The sequence below is a fragment of the Sinocyclocheilus grahami genome, unplaced genomic scaffold (genome assembly GCF_001515645.1).
Source record: "Sinocyclocheilus grahami isolate Dianchi unplaced genomic scaffold, SAMN03320097.WGS_v1.1 scaffold79.1, whole genome shotgun sequence".
Classification (NCBI taxonomy): Eukaryota; Metazoa; Chordata; class Actinopteri; order Cypriniformes; family Cyprinidae; genus Sinocyclocheilus; species Sinocyclocheilus grahami.
Window position 1 is genome coordinate 964,643 of NW_015505258.1, and position 6,266 is coordinate 970,908.

The 6,266-nt window shown below is 36.7% G+C and overlaps 1 long non-coding RNA gene across 3 annotated transcripts in view; it reads right to left on the reverse strand.

The window, feature by feature from the left end:
- LOC107586243 (uncharacterized) overlaps positions 1 to 6,266 on the reverse strand; it is a 10,408-nt gene that overhangs the window by 2,073 nt on the left and 2,069 nt on the right. For 2 of the 3 annotated variants that reach the window (XR_001609333.1, XR_001609335.1), the window contains exons 2-4: positions 5,487 to 5,547; positions 5,285 to 5,351; positions 4,048 to 4,100 (exon numbers count right to left, since the gene is read on the reverse strand). This is a non-coding gene — a long non-coding RNA (uncharacterized lncRNA). Of the gene's footprint in view, positions 1 to 4,047; positions 4,101 to 5,284; positions 5,352 to 5,486; positions 5,548 to 6,023; positions 6,107 to 6,266 lie in introns of those variants that run through there. The other variant, XR_001609334.1, reaches the window with a different exon arrangement.

Here is a 6,266-nt window from a genome sequence, read left to right on the forward strand (position 1 = left end):
ATTTATAGCATTAACAAGATGACCCGTTGAATTCATTTTGGGAGCGATGACTGATTGAATGTATTTTTAGTCCAGTGCCTGTATATAAGATTAGTATTGACCAAGTTCAGAGGCTGTCATATGTGGATCAACTTACTATGTTGTGTATTTTCAACAGTTTCAATATGAAAAATAACTTTTATATTGATTCAATGGATTTATTGCATTTTGGGGAAAAAAATCACATTTTATAATAAATATTTGAAAATCAAAATCTGGATTTGAATTTTTTATGTTATTATAACCTAAATATGTGAAAGTTTGAAACAGAAAATAGTGGTTTTCATCTTGCCACTTTCTTGGTAAAGAAAACACATTTTTACTCAAATTAATCAAAATGGATTTATAGCGTTTTGGAACCAAACTCTCCATATATTTTCTTAGCTGGGGGGGGGGCTTGAAAATGACATCATCTTAGTCTGACACTTCAAAATAACACATCCAGGTTGGAGGATACATTAACTAAGATTAGACTATTGAAACATGCAGTTAAATAAAGTCAAATTAAAATATCTTTGCACTACAAGGTTACATTAATGAGCTCATAAAGCATGACAGAAAAGTACCCATTAGAGTTGGATATGTTACTGCTTATAATAGTACTGCTGCCTTGTTTCATTACTTTAGATGCAGCAGGTGACAAGTACATTAGTGTTCCACATTCTACAAAACATTTTAACCATTTGCACCTTCACAAAATATTGTGTAAAGACAATGAGAGCACAGATTCTTAAAACACACAAGAATATGTTAGTGGTAAGAATCCACAAAATCTCTGTCAACAGCTTGTTGGGCACAACAGCATACAACTTCACACGACCACAGAAAGAGATGCTGAAAGAATTCAGAAAAACAACCACGTGAACAGCATAGCACTTTATGAAATCTGCCCTCTTTTATCATACCCACGTGGCCACAGTAGAGACAAATCTCTTCCGCCCTCCCGTCACATCTCAGACAGATATTCGCTCTGAATCAGAGCAGCCACACATGAAGCGGTGATAAGATGCTTCTCGAGGATTTCGCTAAACTCTGAGCCCTGAGTCAATGCAGGAGTTCTCAGAATGTATCCACGTGTCTTCCCACATCATTATACAAGTCCAAGCCTCCTAACCCCATTTTGCCAGCACGTAAACAGAAGGCAAACATCACTCCTGACCTTTTCTTATACTTCACTGATTGCCGACCTGAAGCAAACAAGCCAATTCTTTCCATTTAAGCTCAACGACACTTCAAAGTTTCTTTGACCTCATTCTTTTTCAGATTTTTATCTCAACTGCTGCTTATATTTCTGATGAAGTTTTTCCTGGCTTAACAGATAAACTGTACAGGGGCAAAAAACACCACAATTCAGAAAAAGAGCATGCACTCATCTCACATGGATTTCTGTCAATGTCGTCCAGAGTAATCCGTGTTCTCCTTATCAACCGTAGAGTCAGAGGTGCAGAAGGAGCCACACAGGGTGGGAGCCAAACAGACAGAATACAACAACACAAGAGTCAGCTCCGTAACTTCCCCTCCCTCCAGTTCAAATTTGGGGGCTGGATTTAGTGGGAGCTGAGCGTGCCGAAATGAAAGGCACACTTTTATACGCACATGACAAGTGATTTCCAGCCCCTGGGTCCCTCCTCCCCTCCACATCCTCCCTCCCTTCTGCCTCCGAGCTGAACAGAACCCAGGAATGCAGCTCAGACCAAAGTCCGGCCTCCATCAGAAAGAGAGGAGGGAAAGAGCCTCCCCCCACCCGATCAATAACACGTCCAGCTGCCCGAGGCAAGCGCTGAAGTTTGCCAGCCGCTTGCTTTTCTTTATTGGAGGCAGGTGGCTAAATGGCAAGAGGTCTGTACCACAAATGGGAGGCTCCCGGTTTCCACTGAAACCACTGCTGGGAGAACGGCACCTAACTAACCCCCTGACCCTTCATATGCCACGGGGCATCACAAAATGACTGGCTTGCCCAACAAAGTGTTTTTTCTGCAAAGAATAGGAATGTGTGAGGTAAAAAGACACCTGAGCAAAAGTGTTCAACTGGTTAAGTAAGATGTGAAATACCTACTTGTGTTACTGCTTTTCTCAAGTTCTCACAAAACAGAGGTGGCACACCCCCCTTAGTGAACACCTTGACCTCTACTGAAACTCAAACAAGTCTAACAACACAAATTATTTCTTTATACACTACCATTCAAACGTTTCAGGGTCAGTAAGATTTTTTATGTGTTTGAAAAAAAGTCGCTCATGCTCACCAAGGCTGCATTTATTTGTTTAAAAATACAATAAAAACAGTAATACTGTGAAATATTATTACGGTCTAAAATAACTATTTTCTTTTTGAATATATTTTAATATGTAATATTCCTTTGATGTGTTTTTTCCTGTGATGCAAAGCCGAATTTTCAGCATCATTACTTCAGTCTTCAGTGTCACATGGTCTTTCGGAAATTATTATAATATGCTGAATTGCTGCTCAGGAAACATTTCTTATTATCAATGTTGAAAACAGTTGAGCTGGTTAATTTTTTAACTGTGATACATTACTTAAAAATATTATTTGATGAATAGAGAGTTCAGGATTTATTTACAGAATTTATTTGAAATATAAATCTTTTGTAGCATTATGCATGGATTTACTCTAAGTTTTGATCAATTTAATGTGTCTTTTCTAAATAGTGTTCTTTTTAAACCTTACTGACCACAAACTTTTGAATGGCAGTGTATAGAATACTTTATCCTGCAATTTTTCTATAATAGTCATTAAACTGCCACTATATTTGACTCATTATAGTAGCACAATTTGATAAATTGTGCTACTATAATTTCACGTCTGCCTTTCAGTCTGAATTCTCGCTCTCTTTTTTTTTACTTGATAAAGTAATTTCAACTCCAGTCAATATTTCAGGTCCCTATATTTATTTATTTGTTAAGTAGCCATGTAATAAATTATATGTCATTAACAAAAAGAATTGTACAGTATCCCTTACATAACCATGCATCTGAAAAGGACTGAAATTTATTATGTTTACTATTATACTATGTTAAGATATGCTAACAATGTTAAGTTATGATACAAACACAAACCACCACAAACAAAACAACTACAACACGAAATTCACAGAACTCTAAGAGAAAAGTAAGTAAACTGAGCAATTCAAATGGTCAAAATCAATTATGGATAATTAACATATTTAAAATATAAAAATAGTATAACACCGATTTACAGTATGAAGGTGAAGACACACCTTCCGTGGTGTTTTTCAATGTGTGCATGTCTGTTTTCACTCTTCTGTCTGCGTGCGGCTGTCTGGATAACTCTGATAAGCGCCTTGTCTCAGTGTACATGCTGCTGTATTTGCCATTTCACTGATCAACCGGATGAGACTTTTTTGCTTGCCGAGTGTAGCAAAACAAACCACTGCTGTGGTCACACATAAATGCATACTTATCACAGACCACTCTATCTATCACAGACAAAAACATGCACAACCCATGGAATCACACTGCTCATATTCTCCAGCCCACTCTCACAAACACACGCTGAGCTGATAAGCCTGAAGAGCAAACAGACTCATTCTAGAAAACATGATTTAGCTGGAACAAGCTTCTATTCAGAGAAAATTACTAAATAAATCAAGTTGTTTTTTTATTAATCAAAACAAAACTACAGGTTGATTATTTATCTTTTAAAATCTAAATTTTTCTCTAATAAAAATTTAGAAATGAATTATGAGATTTTCCACATTAGGTATTACATTTTATGCTATCCATTTCAGAAAAGGGAGTTTATCTGTGCATGGTGTTTCTGTAATGCTCTGGTGGTTCTCTCTCCTGCCCTAATTTCTCAGAGAATCTGTCTGCATTCAAACCAGGTTGTACAATGAGGACATTAGTCCTTTGAGACATTCTCTCAGCCTCCGTCTAGCTCTCTCCTCTTTCACACACTCTCACTTTCTCTTCCCCCACACACTTTTTTCCTGTCTTTCCCTGATTTCCACCCTACAATGAGAACCCTACCTTGTTCTCTTCATTCCTCTTCCCTCTTCATACCGGTCCATCATACCATGTCCCTGTAGGCACCAAATAAATACCAAGTTAATGTCTTACCTCAAATAGTTCCTATTCATTTTCTAAAACGCTGGCGCATCATTATCTAGAACATGGGGTTTTCAGAATGGGGTCCAGGGACCCCCAGGTGGCAAAAACAGATCTGTGGGGGGAATAAAATTAAAGTGTAAGACTTGCAATGTTCATGTTTTCAAGTAAAGTTTATGCTTGTATTTGATCTTTTTAGGGAGTTTGCCCCTAAAAACCCTTTATCTTGCTCACTGGGATTTGAATTTCAAAATCTTCTTTAAAGCTGCTTTGGATTTATTGTATAATGTGCTATACAAATAAATCTGAATACTGAATTGAAACAGTAAAGATAATATTTTAATTATTTATTTTAACCTTAGTACAATGACAACATAAATGCCAATTATTTAATATTTAAACATCACATTGTCTTTATAATATCATATTTGCTATTTTTCACACACTGTGTAAAAGTGAGTCTTAAAATATACAGCAACCTTAGGTAGAATCTAAAAGGGCATTCTAAATGGTTTATTCGGTTGAATACAAGTTCCTTACAAATTTTCATTAATTAGGTAATATTATTGAAACAATTTCAAAAGATGTTTACACAAAACCTCCAATGTTTTCCATAAACAAATTGCCCAATTAGTTTGCCGGGTGTCAGAGTGACTACAAAGGAGAGAATTAAATAGGGGAGGACTGCTCCAGATGATTGCAGATCAGTCCATAAGGTCAAAGGTTATGGGGGGGAAAAAAAGGAGGTAAAAAGAGCACTCGCGCTGAGGTGAAGGTGGTTGTCTGACTGGGTAAGAACAAAACTGTGCAGGGAGGTGCAGAAGTGGGGGAGGAAGATTGGCATTACGGTGACCACAATAAAAGGTTTAAGCCTGTGACCCTTCAAAGCCAAAATAATGCCAATTAAGCTTTAAGAGACCCTAGCGTGGATTCAGCCAATGGCTCTTAGCTCTGGTCCTATTTGTCAGCTTTAATCACCACTTCAGTTAGACAAACTGCTCACATTGTCCGTACATAAAAACTACATCAAGAACAATGGCGGTACATTTACTGCCTTTCTTGGGTCACGCCTTGCCATAACACAGCAGCACTGACCGGCAAACCACTGCACTGACCCTATGACTTTACGAAGTGAAAACAGATAAGAATGTGGCTTAACTGCGATGCAAAGGCAGCTGCTGCCTGTTCCATTGATGCTGAATAGCATGTGGTTATCTGTGTTTCATCTGCAAATAAAAAAGAAAGGACACATTTAAAACAGCTAAATCTCAACAAACAATGAGTGGACTATTTTAATTTGTCATGGTAAGTAAATCAGACCCTAATCTCTCCCAGTTGTGTGCATTAATAAAGCTACTAACCTGATGAGCCTGGAACAAAGATCTGTGCAAACAGCAGCAGCTATGGTGCAGGTCATTTGTTCTAGGAGCAAACAAATTATATTTATCACACTTTAAGTATTTGCATATTCTTTCTTCCACAAAAATATAATGAAACTAATGATGCTCATATAAAAGAATTAGAGACAGCAGATGGCAGTATTTGATCTCATTGCTACGAAAACCAGAGATATTTTTTGCATTCTTTTTTTAAATACTTAGTTATTTTAAAAAATATATTTATTATAGTAAGTAATCTGTGTAAACCATAGACTGTAAATGGCAAATGAATTGCTAATTTTCATTACCTCTTTTTTTCTTAATAGACTAGAAACACCTGCACAACCTAGTCTAAAAACTGGCCTTGAACTAAATGAGCTTTACAGCAAGCAAAAAAGTAGAAAATTCACAGGTCTTACACTGATGTTGCATGAAGCAGTGGAGTAGCTACGGTACATGCATTGCACTGTACGAAGCTCTATTGCCTCCTACTGGAAATAAATGGAATTTCCTGAGGACCTTCCTGATTAGCACTGTAGTATGCTCCAATTTGCAGCTCTTTTCATTCTCTATGACATTTAGGTGTGTTGAAAATGTTTTTGGATATCGGAAATTAAAGCAAACACTTTTCAAAGCCTATATAATAGATGTGTGAATGAAACAGAAATACATTTTCCTTTTCTTGTCTTTAAAATTCAAGTTAATGTACTACTCCTTAACAAAAATGTTAAACAAAATCCATAAAAAAAAATAAAAATAAAA